Here is an 18,628-nt window from a genome sequence, read left to right on the forward strand (position 1 = left end):
GGGATCCCCACCGAGCTGGCTGCATTGGTGGGGGCAGGTCCACAGGGGGCCCTGGTGGCATCTGGGCCGGAAGACGGCAAGGAGAACGACTGGTGTATAGCCTGCACAGAGGAGGAGAGGGCCGCCAGATTGGACAACACATGCAGGAAACCCCCGAACATGGCCGATCCCAATTGGGCCACGTCGGCACGGTGCACTTCGTGATGACGTGCGTCCTCCTCCCGGGAAGCACGCACGGCATCACGAATCACAGCCGTGCGCATCGCGACCCCAATCAGGACCTTCTCCACACGGCCAGGGGTTCCCACGTCCGCAGGTGGAGTGGAGTCAGGTGACATGGACATCCCCTCTACCTGCGGACGGGCCTGGGACGGGGCATCCCTGCTGGTGCATGGTGGTGCACTCACAGGGTCAGGGACAGCGACATGCACAGGCCCCTCCACGGTGACCTGTGCTGCCTCCTGCCCCTGGCCCTGGACTGCACCACTTGCACCAGCAGGGATGCCCCCACCAGGCCCCATGTGTGCCCCAGTGGCGGCCTCCTCCTCCTCTGTGCAAACCACCAACCTGGATGGCTCCTCACCGTCTCCCACCGTAGCAGGCCCCTGTGGGGGCTCACCCACCCCTTCCGCTGCAGCCGTGGGGGCATCCCCGCTGCCTTGCTCCACAGCGCCGTCTCCGTCCTCTTCTTCACTAGCCGCTGCGTAGAGGGAGACAAAGAACACAAGCATCAGGGCACTGTATAATGGTCCCCTAGACAGGAAGCAATAGCAGATGAGCACCACTGTCAAAGTACACTTCCATCATGTCCCTCCACAACACATGGGTCAGTCCAGGCAAAACACACACAGTAACAGGCATGGTGCATGCCATGGACATTTCCATGCATGTCCAATGGACTCTTGAAACATTCAATGATATGTAACTCACATGCATCATGGCTCATGCCTATCACATGCACACACTTCACCTCAGTCACATCCATCTGGCCCCAAACACACCAAACACAGCGGATACAAGGGTAATTTGGCAGCTTCACTGAATCTGTGCATTGTCACACACATGTGTCATGCATCCATGGCATGCACAAGTCACAGACACGCAGGTCAGGCACACAGACATGGATACCATATATGTACCTGGCATCAGCACCCATCCCTCACCCCCACCCATGTCCAGGTACAGAGACTGGCATGCTGTCATGTTCAAAATCTGCATAGGGCTCCCCATGCGGCATTTGAACACATGCAACAACCATGTGGGTCACACATCACTGGTCGCACATGCATTACCATGATGTCCCTGCACACATACATGCATACATGGCCTATGGCACACATACAGGCAAGTATCAGACAACCAGCACACCGCAACATGCCCTGTCTCACACAGTAATGCTTGGACACTTACTGCTCAACCCCAGACGGGCCTCCCTCTCAAGGATCTGGGCGGGGAGCGCTGGGCGTACGCGTTCCAGGACCCTCATCTGGATGGAACTCATGCGGCCCCGGCCCCCCTCCACGAGGCGCCGGGCCTTCACAAGGGTCCTGGACCTCAAGTCCTCCCAGCGCTTCTTGATCTTCAGGACGTTGCGGGTTGCCACCCCCTCCGCGTTGATGGCAACCACACAGTCGGCCCAGATCCTCTCCCGTCCTTCCTTGCTGGCGCGGGACGATCCAAAGAGGGCATCATACTGCCCCAGGACATGCTCCACCAGGACACCAACTTCGTTGTCAGTGAAACTGGTGCCCCTCTGCCCCTCTGGCCTGGGGTTGCCACTGGTGCCAGATGTGGAAGTGCCCGACATGGCAACCCCAGAGGCAGGTGTGGGTGGGCAACTGGGTCCTGGGGCTGGGCTGTGGAGCGATGTAATCCCAGTCGGGAGTCTTCAGTTCCAGCAGGGGTGGACACAGCAACTGGACCCCTGCAGATGGCTGATGTGCAGGCACCAAATGGCAGGGCACGGTGGCAGCAGGCAGGCAGGCAGGCAGGCAGCAGCAGATGGCACGTGGGAGGCTGCTCGGGGCACTGGGGGGCAGTAACTGGGCCTTCTGGGCAGGAGCGTGGTCTTCCGTGTGTTTTCGCGTGGCCAGCTTGATACGGAGTGATTTGGCACGTGAAAATCCTGCACGTCAGCGTGAAATCCGAGGAAAGGCCCTTAGCGCGTAAGCGCGTCAGCACGCATACGCGATTCTATTGGACCAGAGTCCCTCAGCGCGTAAGCGCGTCTGTGACGTGACCCGCACGGGTGTTCCCCACTCAGCACGTGATGACGGAGCACACATGAAAATACTGCACGTCAGAGTGTCATCGCGTGTAATTGGACAAAAGTGCGCGTACACGCGATTGGCCTATGTACGTGTATTTCATGGGTGCGCGGCCACTTACACACGCAAGTACGTCAGCGAACCTGTATCCCGTGGTGCGTGTGAATTTCCACACGCCATTGGACTGTGAACTGGATTTCAGGGGTGCGCGGGTCACACGCTCGCCTAGAACACGCGCAAAGCATACATTTGCGGACTTTAACAATAACAAGCTCAGACGCCAGGATGAACATACCGTTCCTAGCAGCAGTGGCAGTGGGCTACCAAAGGAGGAGGAGGAGGATAGTCAGGGCCAGAATATTCACACCCAGAACCAGCCTTTTCGGGATGCCTGATGACCAGGTGTATGGGAGGTACAGGTTTCCACCACACATTATACTGGACCTGGTGAGTGAGTGGGAGGATGACCTCACATCACCCACCCTGTGCTCCCAAGCACTCAGCCCCCTGGAGAAGGTCCTCAATGTACTGCACTTCTTAGCCACTGGATCATTTCAGCGGAGAAGTGCCATAGTGGGTGGGGTGTCACAGGCCACCCAGTCACACTGCCTACACCAGGTCTTGAACATCATCACTGCACGCCCATCAGTCCGCAGGCACATATACCTGCCCAGAACACCTGCAGAAAGGCATGCTGCCGCCCTGGATTTTTACGCTGTGGCACGATTCCCCAAAGTGCTAGGTGCCATCGACTGCACCCATGTGGCTCTACGTCCCCCCAGGGCATCTGAGCACATCTATAGGAACCGCAAGCACTGGCATTCCATCAACGTGCAGGTAGCATGTAATGCCAAGGGAATCATCACCTCAGTATATGCAAACTATCCCGGCTCCACCCACGACAGCTTCATTTACCGAATGTCCACCCTAAGCCGGGACCTAGAAGCTGGGCGGCATGGCGATACATGGCTGCTTGGTGAGTATGTATGCCACTGCACATGCATGCATGTTGGATACTGAGCAAGGTCACAACCCCACCAATGATACCAATCACCACCTCCACAGGGGACAGTGCCTACCCTCTCAGCCCCCACATGATGACGCCAATTCGGAACCCCACCACGCCACCCCAGGTAAGATATAACACAGCCCACATTACAACCAGGGGCATAGTGGAGCGCACATTCGGAGTGCTAAAGTCACGCTTTCGCTCCCTTGACCGTTCTTGCGGGCAGCTGTTATACGCTCCACCAGTAGTGTGCAGGATCATAGTGGCAGCATGTGTCCTGCACAACGTTGCAACACGCCGGGGCCTGGCCGTGGACATGGTGGTGGCCCCACATCCCCAACCACATGCACAGCCGCTGCGCATGGAAGGGGAAAGGGCATGGGGGGAGGCAGCCCGTACACAGCTAGTGGCTAATTACTTCACATAGAAATCACACCCCTGTGGAGTGCACACTGCCCTGGCACATTCCATCTGACAATCAATGATGACTCAACCTGACACTGATCCTGAATGTCTGGAGAATGAACCGTGAATACCATATCAGCCTGAGATTGTTCACCTGGAAGTGTCACAATGTGTGCATCCCTACCCACACAGACACCACCAATGCAGTTTTGTGAAGTTACACATTCAAGCAGCTAAAATGAATACCCACTTGCAAAATGCAACAAGAGGACAGTGCCATGTCAGCCAACCCAAGTCCCAGCACCGCCACACGACACACCGTGCCATGTCATGCTAATTGCATGTAAACAAAGTAATCCCCACAACATGACATCAGTCTCACTATGTACAGGGACCCTATTAGAAACCTGCAACACCTGAAATGCTCACAGCAATGCCGGACCAACAACATACTTGAGCACGTACTACCATTAACATGACATCACAAATGTTACATATTAGTAGTCTCACCACCTGGAAATGCCTGCACTCCCACCACTACCAACTGTGCAGTGTTGGCGCCATGTAGAGTTGTAGGTGCACTGCTGCCAACATGGACCCCATCTCCAGACTAGAGGTCCTTGTGTAGACATGAGGAAGGGACCTGCAAATTGGGAGGTAGACACAGAAGAAGAGTTACACATCAATGCAACATGCAGTGTACAACACAACAGCAATATGCACTAGGAATGTATACACAGTATTGACTACAGACTGCCCACACAGCTCATGGGAGTCCAACGTCACTGTGTAATTCACTGTCACTTGGGCACACCCTTTGCAAGCCCATGGAAACGGGAAGCAGGAGGGGTGTGTGTGACTCAAACCCAAGCATCTGAACCAAATACATTACAAGCCTGCATGTGCCCAGCCACAATGCAGCGTATGCCCACAGGAACCACGGAAGCCAACAAATCGTCCCAAAAAAATTGGGAATAAAAGAAATCAAAATAAAAATAAAAATAAGAAACAATCAAAAATGGCCATTGATGGGCCCGGGGGTGTTGGGGAGGCCACCCAGGAGGTCCGAGGACAGGATGCACACCAGAACCCACCTGCGTGGATCCTGGGAAGATAAAACACCTCCATGGGCTCATGGCCCACACGGCTACCCTATTGTGGGAGTATCACTGCTGTCTCTATTATCACCCTGTGCAGCTGCATCCGGAGGTGGTTGCACTATGGGAGGCAGCCCACGCAAGGCCCTAGTCTGCTCCTCCATGGCTGCAAGCATGCGGGTGTGGTAGGTCTGGTTCTGGAGGATGAGTGTGCGGAGGTCCCCATGCAACAACTCACGGGATGCCCGGACCTCCGCCCTCGTTGCCTGCATCTCAGCTGAGAGCGTACGGGTGAGACGCTCCAGCTGCTGTTCTGTCCTTTGGTGTGTTGAAGCCTCAAGCTCAACAAGAGTCGTCCTGAGGTGAAGGAGCTCCTGCCTCAGGGCTTCCCTGTGGCCCTGGGACTCAATGGAGATGGCCTCCTGCAGAGTCGCCAGTGCCGCCCGCCTGTCCCTGTTGGACCCCAACATGTCCTCCCTGTGTGACTGGCAGATGGAGTCGGTTGCCTGCTCTAGTCGCTCCATCAGCCTTTCTGGGGGGACAATGGAAGTGGCCACCCTATCCATGGCCTGAGCCATCATCTCGGATGATGCAGCCTGTTGGGTTGCCATACCGTAAATGGATTGCTCCCATGCGGTATTGCCGGGTGGCGTACGGCCACCACGTCGGCGGGCACCACACCTGTCTGGGGCAAGGCGAACTGCGCCTTGCTGTGCCGGCACTGCCTGAGGCTGCAGGACTGCATTCCCCCTCTGATCTGCTGGCCCAGGAACAGGATCAGATGTCGCGGAGTGTGACCCTGCATCCGTAACCACCGAAGGCGTAGCTGCCAACACTGACATCCCCATGGAGGGTTCTGACCCTGGTGCAGGTGGGTGAGACAGAACAGAATCCCTCCCTGGAACACTCACCTGCGACGGCACGTAGGTCTCATCCGAATCAACACCTGAGTACAGCTCGGGGGAGGTGCAGCCAGAGACACCCCTTGAGAGCACGACCTGCAGCACTTGTGGGTTCTCCCCCACCACCACACCACGTCCCTCACTGGTGGTTGGTCGGCCCTCGGACCCCTCCTGGGTCTGCACCATCTCCACAACCCCAGCAGTATCAGGTGCGTCTTCCCCTGCAAAGACATGAAAACAAAGAAATAGAAACAGGCATTAGCACCATGGCACACAATGAGGGCTGAGAAGCAAGAGAACCAGTACTTGATTGACACATGTCCCACATGACTGAAACCCTCCCATGCATGCACCCTCACTGCGTATGAAGTGCAGGCAAATGGCACACACTGATGACACCAAGATGGAAGATGAACACATTTCCTGCATGCTGCCTGGCAGTGGCATCACACATTGGCCTGTGATTGCCAGGTGAAACACACATGCCAATACACAGATGGCATGTACCATTGCTATTGAGTGAAGATGGAGAGGAGGGCAGCACCTATTCATTCAGTCCAGTTCCCGCATGTAATCGCTTTTCTAATTCTAACAGGTCAGATTTTTCACCTGGAGCTGCCAGTCTGAAATGGTCCAATTGCACAGGGACATGTGTGTACAAATGATATCCAGGTAACAAAGTCACTCCACTTTACCATACCCATGTCAGACATGTGACTAGTGGACAGCGACATGCCTAGTGAAAGTGGTGGAATGCAAACAAACTGACTGAATGAACAGTGAAAAATGAGCAAATATGTTGTGGCAAGGTGACACTTCAAGGGCAACTGGCGTGCAGTTGGGCTAGATGTCTACTGTTGGCAGAAGGGATACTGCTATGGCCAAATGCAGCTGCGCAGGAAGGATTGCATGAAGCACATGGCTGACCCATACGACTCAGGCGCACACACTCTCACCTGGCACACAAACAGAAGCCCTCACACACACACCATGCACATGGATGACACACACATGCATGTGCACTCACCGGACAATGCCTCGTAATCAGCCAGATCTCCCACGCCTTGGATCTGTTCCTCCGTGACGTAGGTCCCAGCGACTGACTCATGTGGAGTGAGTTCCATGTCTACTACTGGAGACCCACCTCCAGTCACTAGAGTTGCGGCATGACTTGAGGCCAGCTTACTCTTTGCCCTGCGCTTTAGGTCATTCCAGCGCTTATAGCAATCATTGGCTGTGCGCCTCACGATTCCAAGGGCACTTACGATGTCCGCAACGGTCTGCCAGTGTGCCTGGCGTTGTGCAGGTGTGGTCTTGGATCCTGCAACAATGACCATCTCGTTGTCATGTCCGGACACATACCCGACAAGTGCATTCAGTTCGTCATCCGTGAAGCTGGGCTTCCTGGATGGGCCGGACTGTGTAGCCGTGTCTGGGGCATCAGCCAGTGCGGGACGAGCACTCTTCCTCTTCCGCTTGGAAGGTGGTGGTGATCCTGAGTGTCCTGCGCCGCTCTGGACACTAGGGGCAGGAGCCCTGGTGGACTCTGTATCAGGAGTGTGGGATTGCACACTCAGTATGGGAGTTGGTGCAGGCATTGGCTCTAGTGTGATGGTGTCAGGGGGAATGTCAGCAGCATGGACTAGGACCGACACTGTCCTGGCTGGGTGTGTGAGGGCTGGGGTGGATGGAGCCGCAGCTGCCCCTGCAGCCTCTCCGCCCTGCCTCCTTGGTGCAGCAGATGACCTTGCTGGCCCAGATGCACGTGGCATGGTGACATCAACGTGCACCAGCGCACGTGTCATAGGCCTGCTGACCTGGAAGTCAGCCATGGAGTCAGCCAGATCTGGTGCCACAATGGGCTGTTCCAACAAGGGCTGAGCATGGATGGTGTCAGCCACATCAGCCTCAACGGGAGGGGGGGGGATTATGGGTGCCCTTGACTGGTCCTCCACACATGGGGGGACAGGCTCACCCTGCAAGTAACGACCACGTCCCCTACCGGATCCACCACGGCCACCACTTGTGGCTCTTCCACCTTTGCCACCCTTACGGAATCCTCGCCTCCCAGCCATGGCACTGATGTAAATGTGCGTATGGGAGTGGCTGGAAACTATTGTCCTGGGCAATAGGGGGTCAAAGGGGTTGGGTACCAGATGGTAATTGTACCCTAGTGCTCTTGCAAGGCTGATTGTAACCCCTGGGGAAAGATGACGGGTCACGCTACGCACAGGAGCCCCAAGAAAGGGAGATGACGTGCACGCAACCCCTCCTAGACCACGTGTGCAGAAAGAAAAACCTGCACTACGCTGTGGCACCCAGTAACACAAGAATGAAGGTATGCGTGTCACACGCAGCCTAGAATGACCTCTGAAGGGGTAGGCTACACACGGGGCAAGCACAGATGTTAGATACGTGCGTGACTCACCATCTGCCTGGTAAACGAGCGTGTAAAAGGAGCACGTTTGGTTGGCAACACCCCCGCCAAAAGAAGATTTGTACGCTGTCTGAGGAGACAGGACAACAGTAGAAGGGAACACTGTTTGAGGGAACAGGCCCAGGTAAACCAGTAAAAGCGAAAGAAGAGAAAAAGCTGTCAGAGGTAACAGGGAATACGAACTTGAAACGCCGTGAAGTAAATCGCGTGTGAAACGACAAGAAGTACAGAATTCACCCACTCGCTCTCCACGAAAAGCACGTACAAGGAAGTGGTGTTCTACGCGTACCTTTTATACAGGCCCACACGTCCAGCGTCACTTACGCGGCGTGTACGCGCTAGGGCCATTTCCACCAATTACACGCTTTGTCACTTCTGCGTGTAGGGACATTTCCTCCAATTACACGCTTTGTCACTTCTGCGTGTAGGGCCATTTCCACCAATTAGACGCTTTGTCACTTCTGCGTGTAGGGCCATTTCCACCAATCACACGCGATGAGACTCCGACGTGCAGTCTTTCCACGTGTGCTCTGTCATCACGTGCTGTGTGGGAAACACCCGTGCGGGTCACGTCACAGACGCGCTTACGCGCTGAGGGCCTTTGGTCCAATAGAATCGCGTATGCGTGCTGACGCGCTTACGCGCTAAGGGCCTTTCCTCGATTTTCACGCTGACGTGCAGGATTTTCACGTGCCAAATCACTCCGTACCAAGCTGGCCACGCGTAAGCACACGGAAGACCACGCTCCTGCCCAGAAGGCCGAACTACTGCCCCCCAGAGCCCCGAGCACGCTCCAACCTACCATCTGCTGCTGCCTGACTGCCTGCTGCCCACGTGCACTGCCATTTGCTGCCTGCACATCAGCCACGGGTGCTGTTGCTGTGACCACCCCTGCTGGAACCGAAGACTCCCGACTGGAATTCCATCGCTCCACAGCCCAGCCCCAGGACCCAGTTGCCCACCCACTCCTGCCTCTGGGGTTGTCATGTCGGGGCAAACACCATCTGTGACCACTGACAACCCCCGGCCAGAGAGGCAGAGGGGCACCAGCTTCAGTGCCACCGAAGTTGGTGTCCTGGTGGAGCAAGTCCTGGGGCAGTATGATGCCCTCTTCGGAAGTTCCCGCGCCGACAAGGAAGGACGGACTCGGATCTGGACTGACATCGTGACTGCCATCAACGCGGAGGGGGTGGCAGTCCGGGACTTACAACATGTCAGGAAGCGCTGGGAGGACTTCAGGTCCAGGACCCTGAACAAGGCCCGGCGCCTCTTGAAGGCAGCGGATGCCAAGGGGCGCCGGGGCCACTTGTCGGAAGAACAGATGGGGGTCCTGGAACGCATATCCCCAGCACTCCACGTCCAGGTCCTGGAGAAGCAGTCCCGTCTGGAGTCGAGCGGTGAGTGTACATGCATCCTGATTGTGAGCAGTGCGTGTGGTGATTATTCGGTATTGTGCAGGTTGCACATCTGTTTGTATGGGGTCGAGTATGGGTGGGGGTGTACATGGCCATGGGGCTGACACATGCGAGGGCTGTAATGTGTGAGACATGGATGGTGCTTGTGTGTGTAGGCTTGCATGGCAAATGCAGTTGTGCGTGCACACATGTTTGTATGTATGTGTATGTAAGTAGACATGTCCGTGATGTCACGCATGTATGTTGTTTTGGGCTGCATGTATGAGCACTGTGTACATGTGCATGTGTGTGTATTTGACAAGGGTGCAACAGTGATGCAACATGGATGCATGTGACAGCGGTATGTGTAAGCCTGATTGGCAGATGTGACATGGATGCCCGTCTGAACAGTGCGACACTTGGCAGAGGTGTACACATGCATGCAAGTGTGGTGGTGTGTGTACATGTGTGGTGCACTTCCTGTGTTGCATGTGATGTCTGGGTCACCTTTGGCTGCTCATGCTGTTGTATGTGTATGGATGGTGGTGGCAGTTGCGATATGGCAGTGGTATGGCTCATGTGTGCGAGTTGCAATGACGTGTGTTGGGGATTGTGATGACATGTCTGAGGTTTGCCAATGCCACTCATGTGCAACTGTCATGTGTGTATGTGTCCATTGTACAGTGCCCTGATGCCTGTGTTTTGTTTCTCCCTGTCTGCAGCGTCAACTGATGAAGAGGGCGGAGATGGTGCTGTGGAGCACAGCGGCGGGGATCCGACCGCCAGCCGGAGACGCAAGGCCCGGCTCCCCTCCCGTGTTGTCATCTCGTCGGGGAGTGAGGAGTCCGGTGCCGCGTCCCAGGCTGCAGCTGCCGGGGGGAGGTCCAAGAGGCGGAGGTTGGAGTTGGACTCCTCGGCAGCAGAAGGGGCAGCTGGGACCCCACAGGGCCGAACAGGGGAAGATGGCACAGAGTCATCCAGGTTGGTGGGGGGTCTGGTGGAGGAGGAGGCCGTGCAAGCACCAGAGACGGGGTCTGGAGGTGGGGATCCCACTGGTGCTAGTGGTGCAGTCCAGGACCAGGGACAGGAGGCAGCACAGGCCGCCGCGGAGGTGCCTGTGTGCAATCCTGTCCCCGATCCTGTCCCTGCATCATCTTGCACCAGCAGGGATGCCTACGTCCAGACCCGTTTCCAGGCAGGGGATGAGCTGACGTCAACTGGCCTTCCTCTGCCTGCGGACGTGGCTATCCAGGTCCGGGTTGAGCCTGTCCTGGCTGGTGTGGCGTTGCGTCAACGGGCCATGCGAGGTGACCTGCAGTCTTTTCATGGAGAGACTGCACGTCATCTCGAATGGCTCGTTGACCACGTCAGCCTGCTGGGACAGGTCACCCAGACCGGATTCCTCCGTCTGATGGGGCTTGTTCCGACCCCCTCCTCAACTGGACCCCCTACGCGCCAGTCGTCCTCTGTGCCATCTTCCCACCCATCAGTCACCTGGGTGCCCTGTGGAGCTGCCTCTGACAGTGCGGCCAGGCTGGTGGAGGAGGCATCCCTGCCACAGTCGGGAGTCGGACGTCCAGCAGGGGTGGCCACATCAACAACTGCACCCCAGCCGGCGGAGGATGTGCAGGCAGCAGGAGGCAGTGCACGGGCAGAGGCAGAGCAGCAGCAGCAACATGGTGGGAGCCATGAAGGCTCGGGGCCTTCGACATCGGAGGGGCAGGCATCTGCCAGAGGGCAGGAGGACCCAGGACAGAGAGTGTCTTCCGTGTGGCAGCGGTTGGGCCACGCCATAGGTGCGGAGCGGTGGCGGGCGGAAGAGGTGCGGCTCACAATGGTCAGGGCGGAGAACTCCATGCGGAGGGCTCTGAGGCGGGCCGAGTGCCTCGAGGCAATCCGCAGGGGGTTGGAGGAGGACACGGCGTCGTCCCTGCGGACCCTCGGGGCCATGGAACTGGACCGCCTCCGGGACATCGAACAGGAGTTCGATGATGCCCTGGCCCGGAACACCACGGAGTGAGCTGCTGGACTTGCCCGCCGCCTTTGTATATAGTTCTTTAGTTTTAGGTTTCCTTTGTTTTTTCTTATGATTTGGAGTCGACGGACACTGCTCCACTTTTTGTATATAGTTGATATTTAGGTAGGTTTTTTAGGAGGTTTCCTTAGTTCAGTTGTGATGATGGACCTTGTTATTTTTGTACATAGTTCTTTGTTGCATGGAGAGTTTTTACATTTCACTTTGGACAAAAATTTTTGGATTTGATTTTCTACTTTTGTGTTTTTATGCGGACATGCAGCTTATTTTTTGACATTTACATTGTAGTTATTTTTCTTTCTTTACCATTCGTATTTTTGTCCAATACATTTTTTTTTCCATTGTTCACTGTGTGGTTTCATCTCATTGGTTTCATGCATGTCATGTTGTGTGTTTTCCCATTCAATTTGAAAATATGTGTGTGACGGACATGGGTTCATTTGCTTCATTAACTTTGGGGGTGTAACATGTGTTTTCATTTCCATGTGGGTGAATGGGTTACTTGGTAGGGCTCTTTGGCTGTGGAGGCTGACCATTACGCACATGATTGGGGATTGTGAGGACCTGGTGGGGGCTGCACATGGTGGCAGGGGGGTGGGGGTGGTGGGAGACATGAGTGGGGGCCTGGTGGAGGGTGACCCTGCACTGCTGGGGGGTGGGGGTGGTGGGAGACATGGGTGGGTGCCTGGTGGAGGGTGCCCCTGCACTGCTGGGGGGTGGGGGTGCAGGGGGACATGAGTGGGGGCCTGGTGGAGGTTGACCCTGCACTGCTGGGGGGTGGGGGTGGTGGGAGACATGAGTGGGGGCCTGGTGGAGGGTGACCCTGCACTGCTGGGGGGTGGGGGTGGTGGGAGACATGAGTGGGGGCCTGGTGGAGGGTGCCCCTGCACTGCTGGGGGGTGGGGGTGCAGGGGGACATGAGTGGGAGCCTGGTGGAGGTTGACCCTGCACTGCTGGGGTGTGGGGGTGGTGGGAGACATGAGTGGGGGCCTGGTGGGGGCTGCCCATGGTGGCAGGGGGGTGGGGGTGGTGGGAGACATGAGTGGGGGCCTGGTGGAGGGTGCACCTGCACTGCTGGGGGGTGGGGGTGGTGGGAGACATGGGTGGGTGCCTGGTGGAGGGTGCCCCTGCACTGCTGGGGGGTGGGGGTGCAGGGGGACATGAGTGGGGGCCTGGTGGAGGTTGACCCTGCACTGCTGGGGGTTGGGGGTGGTGGGAGACATGAGTGGGGGCCTGGTGGGGGCTGCCCATGGTGGCAGGGGGGTGGGGGTGCAGGGGGACATGAGCAGGTGTGCAGGGTAGTCCCCTGTTTTGTGGGCTGCCTGCAGGGGCCGTGGAGGGTGTACAGGGAACACCTGTGAGGACCCACCCAGCCTAATTGCGTGTGATTATTCCCGCACACCCCTGTAATACACGTACCTGGCCAAATCGCATGTGAGAATTCCCGCGCACCCCTGTAATACACGTACCCAGCCGAATCGCGTGTAGAACTTCCCGTGTACCCCTGTAATACACGTACCCAGCCAAATCGCGTGTGATAATTCCCACGTACCCCTGTAATACACGTACCCTGGCCAATCGCGTGTAGAACTTCCCACGCACCCCTGTAATACACGTACCAAGCCAAATCGCGTCTGATCATTACCACGCACCCCTGTAATACACGTACCAAGCCAAATCGCGTGTGATAATTCCCGCGCACCCCTGTAATACACGTACCTGGCCAAATCGCATGTGAGAATTCCCGCGCACCCCTGTAATACACGTACCCAGCCGAATCGCGTGTAGAACTTCCCGTGTATCCCTGTAATACACGTACCCAGCCAAATCGCGTGTGATAATTCCCGCGCACCCCTGTAATACACGTACCTGGCCAAATCGCATGTGAGAATTCCCGCGCACCCCTGTAATACACGTACCCAGCCGAATCGCGTGTAGAACTTCCCGTGTACCCCTGTAATACACGTACCCAGCCAAATCGCGTGTGATAATTCCCGCGCACCCCTGTAATACACGTACCTGGCCAAATCGCATGTGAGAATTCCCGCGCACCCCTGTAATACACGTACCCAGCCGCATCGCGTGTAGAACTTCCCGTGTACCCCTGTAATACACGTACCCAGCCAAATCGCGTCTGATAATTCCAGCGCACCCCTGTAATACACGTACCTGGCCAAATCGCATGTGAGAATTCCCGCGCACCCCTGTAATACACGTACCCAGCTGAATCGCGTGTAGAACTTCCCGTGTACCCCTGTAATACACGTACCCAGCCAAATCGCGTGTGATAATTCCCACGTACCCCTGTAATACACGTACCCTGGCTAATCGCGTGTATTACTTCACGCGTACCCCTGATATGCACGTTACCCGCTTTGCGTTCCTTGTTTGGCAGCCCTGTGGACTGGTCCAGGGTTAGCGCTGCCCTTTGCGATGATTTAGCGATTTTGATGGCCTTTCCTTGCGCTAGGGCGTTCTTGGGGGCGTTACTGGCGCTGCTGCAGGGTCGCTGCGATACTCTGCGCCACGTCTGGTTTGGGAGCCTATAATCCATGAATACGCTGTGCGCGGAAATCGGTTTTAGCGCACGTGCCTGGCGCAGTCAATCGCACGCGGACACTCTGCGCCAGCCGCTTGCGACACTTTTCTGCGAAATTCTATGAATTACCCTGTAACTGTTTCAGATGTGTTAACTCTTGCGTGTTCATTCTCTGCTACGTAAAGTATGCAAATGTTGGCTCGGAAGGAAACTGACATTCATATTGAATGTTCGGTACTTTAAATGGAATTATAGCAAATGTGATGTTTTAGCTGTGAAAATAATTTAGATGTGTGAACTCCAATTTTCCTACAGCTAATTTTAACATGCGAGAACATGACTGTTGGGCATAGTCTTTTACCAACATCAAGACGCTGTTATTCGTTTACAATGAACACGTTCCTTTGTTCACAGTCATACATTTGCACTTTCGCTTTCCTTTCCATCGTGTAGCTTTCTCTCTGACTGCGCTTCTATTGGCCTTTCTATGACGCCCTAAAACAGCTTGGAAGAGGTAGGCAGTCACTGGTGGTTCTTGATTTCCTCTATATAGCTGCTGATAACTGCTGTGTCAGCGTTATTAGGCCTGTCAGCAGCATTTTACACTGCACCATCTTAGCTATTTGCCTGGAAGGTTCACGATTGAAAGGAGCAGTGTTGTACTGGCTTCATTGCTTCTTGTCTGTACATACTCAAGCAGCCGGGTTTCTGATTTTCCAGATTTCATTTCCGGTTAAATTGATAATAGACTATGATGAATTGAACCCTGCCCTGCAGGAATACAGGCATGAGCAGAGGCTAAAGTGCCTTATCGCCCCTCACAATTCTACAAACCAAGAGCCAAATCAACATGCACAGTTAAGCAATATTACTCCTTCATCTTTTGTGGTAATGTGGGCCGAGGGGAGGCTATACACTCAAGAGAGATGTGAATGTGGTTCAGTAGCATCCCAAATAGCGAAGTATAACAGCCCAAAATAACAGAATGTCCAATCGAGGTTGCAGAAGGTATTGAAATGACATAGGCCCTCATTACGAGTTTGGCGGTAGCCATGGAGCTATTAGCTCCATGGCTGCCACCAAACCGGGCTCATTTACCGGGTTCCTGCAATGAGGAATAACTGGGTCATTCCAACATTGGAGGACCCGGTAATTCCTCCTTGCAGGAACCATTCCCCATTCCCATTTGAGCCCCGATAGGGCTCAATGGGAATGGGGATGGAGGTAACAACGGGCAGATTACAACTGGCCCGTTGTTACCTCCTTCTTCCCCTCGCGGGACCCGGAAATCACGCCTGGTTTTACCAGGCGTCCGATCCGGGTCCCGCGATGGGAAGCTTGTAATCGGCGCTCCCGTAATGAAGGGAGCCGGTCCTGTACCGGCCCCCTTGATTAGGGGAGCGCCAGGGTCGTAATGAGGCCCATAGTCTCTAGGGCCCAAAGATGGAGCAGAGGGGCATATACCAGTTGTCTTGGTGGATTAAAGGCATCATACCAGGCTTCTTGATGTGGTTCAACAGTTCGATTCCATTCGATAGTGCAGCAGTTGCAGTGACCCAGCGGCGAGCAGGTGTCAAGCTGGGTTGGGTTGGGCTGAAGGCAGCTGTGGTTTTAAGTGTCACTCCAATGATCTGTATCAGGCGGTCACCAGGTTTGGTTTGACGGTTGAGGTTCAATGGTGGCAAGATGATACAAGGCACGAAAGTTGGTTCTATACTGAAGCTCAAAGGTCACGGTTCAAGGGATTACTGGTTCGGTCAACTTACAGGGATGGCGATGATGAATGAAGCAGGTGGTGGTTCGAAAGTGGTCTTGGCAAATGAACTGGCAGTGGTACTTCTTCATTCAAGCCGAGGCAGTAGCACGCTTGGCTGGTGCGATGATGCAGCAAACCTGTTAAAAAATATTGAGCTGGGGTTCGAAGAATGATGAGTGTCAAAGGCAGCTCCGGATTGTCCTGCTAGTTAGACCGGTGTCAAATACGTTCAAATCATGGCTCGCAATGATTTGATGTCAAAAACACAGGGATTGTTGCTGTTTTAGGGATGGTTGGGGGACAGATCACACATCTGCGTTGGAACACATGCCTTCACCTCACTGGCAGTGAACTCTAGAAAGGACTGCTCTCTCAGCAGAGTCCAAACCAAACCTTCTTCAATGGTTGGAGTCAAAAAGATAATTCTAAGAAGTGCTGTGAGACCCCTTCTTTTAAAAGTAAAAGTTCACATCTGATTGGACTAAACCAAGCCTGCTTTAGGGGTCCAATCCCTGTTCTTGAAAGAAGTAGCATTTGACCTTCTAACATCACACCCAAAGTATATTCTGACTCTTCCATTGTGGCATCAGCTTGGATATCCCGTACAGACCCAACACCCTCATCCATTACATAGGCATCTACAGTCTCCCTTGAAACATACATCTCCGTGAAGAGATCTGTGGCAGTTTGTCTAGCTATCTGATCAGCGAAAGCATTCCCTTTTCCAATATCATCTACAATCTTTCGATGTGCTGCACATTTCATAACTGCTAACTGAGTAGGGAGCGCAAGCGCTGAGAGTAGTTGCACTATTAGGGAGCCATGTTGAATCTTAGTGCCATGCGAAGTTAGGAACCCTCTTTCTGACCAAAGTCTCCCAAAGTTGTGAACCACCCCAAAGGCATACTGACTATCAGTATATATATTTACTGCAAGCCCATCGGAAAGTTCACAAGCCTGCGCAGAAATATGCGTAATTCTCTTAGTTTCCACAACCGTGCTCAATGTAGTGATTGCATAAGCGGCTGTGGATGTACCATCCAGAAGTTTAAAGCAGGAGTCGTCACAAAACAGCTCTACTTGCAGATTATCCAAAGGAGTATCTTTCAAATCAATTCTACCCTTTGTTTCTTGTTCAGTCATATACAAATAATCATGTGACATTTCATCGCCGCAAGTAGTATCTTGCGGAAAAGGTAGGAGTTCAGCCTGATTAATGACACAACACCTCTTCATTTGAATGTGAGGAGCAAACAAGATCAATTCATATCTTGTCAACCGTGCAGAAGTGAGGTGTTGTGTTTGAATTTGGTTCAATAGAACATCTACAGAGTGAGGCACCATCAGGATTAGATCATGGCTTAGGACCATTCCCTCACTCTGTTTTACAGACGCGGCAGCAGCAGTGACAGCGCGCAAACATCTTGGCAAAGCGCATGCTACAGGATCAAGGGCGGAAGAATAGTAACCGCACGGCCTATTCTTCCCTCCATGTTCCTGCGTTAATACAGCCAAAGCACATCCATCACATTCATGCACAAACAACACAAAAGCCTTTTCATAGTTTGGTGTGCCCAAAACTGGTGCAGAGCATAATGCAGTCTTAAGCAAGTCAAACGACTGCTGGTGTACCGCGTTCCATGGCAATGGCGAAGAAATGCCCTTCTTTGTCAAAGCCACCATCGGTTTGATCACCAGTGAGAAATTCGGGATCCACAACCTACAGTAAGAAGCCATACCTATCAAGGCCCTAACTTCCTTCTGTGTATTTAGGACAGACATGCCAGAAATGTGTTTTATTCTTTCAGGTGTCAATCTTCTTCCCTCCTTTGACATGAGATAGCCTAAATAGGCGACCTCCTAACAACAATATTGAAATTATTTAAGCAAAGCTTTGTGACCATGCTTAGCTAGATGAATAAGTAATAACACAGTGCCCTCCTTATAGGCACTCTCAGAGTCAGCAGCTAGAAGCAAATAGTCAACGTACTGAAACAAAGTACAGGTAGAGGGCAATTCAAGGGTATCAAGTTGTTCTTTCAAAGCCCTACTATAAATAATTGGACTCTCTGTGTACCCTTGAGGTGCACGAGTAAATGTAAATGAGCATCCCCCTAAGGTGAACGCAAACAAATATCTACTACCCTTGTTTATAGGAATACTAAAGAACGCATTCTTTAAGTCCACAACACTAAAGTAAGTAGCTGTAGCTGGAATCATGGTTAGGATTGTCGTTACATCAGGCACAATTGGAAATTGTGGTGCCACAACTTTATTAATGGCACGTAAATCAATTATAAAACGGAATGGAATTACATTATTGCCTTTCTTGTACACGGGTAACATCAGACTATTAAACAAACTTCCTGAAATTTCTTCAATCACACCGCGATGCACAAAATCGGAAACAATACATTTCAAAGCTTGCTCGCCCTCAACCAAAATCTTATAATGGGGTACATCAATGAATTCTGGAGGCAAAGGTCTAGTCAAAAATTGCAAGGCAGAAAATTGCTGTGGTGAAATCGTCAAGCGCACTCCATCAGAAGAACAATAAATCACTGCATTTAATTCTTTTAACAAATTCAACCCCAGCAAGTTCTCTCCGCAATCCAAAGTCAACAGAAATGGACACTGGTCTGTAAAGGGACCCAAAGAAATAAGTACCGGCATAGAAACCGGACAAACAACTTGTGTACCGGAAAACCCTACAGAAACATTGGTTTGCCCTGACAGTGGAATGTTTGGAACCCGCGAATGATCAATGGAACACTTCTGTGCTCCAGT

The sequence above is a fragment of the Ambystoma mexicanum genome, chromosome 4p (genome assembly GCF_040938575.1).
Source record: "Ambystoma mexicanum isolate Mex_15411 chromosome 4p, UKY_AmexF1_1, whole genome shotgun sequence".
Classification (NCBI taxonomy): Eukaryota; Metazoa; Chordata; class Amphibia; order Caudata; family Ambystomatidae; genus Ambystoma; species Ambystoma mexicanum.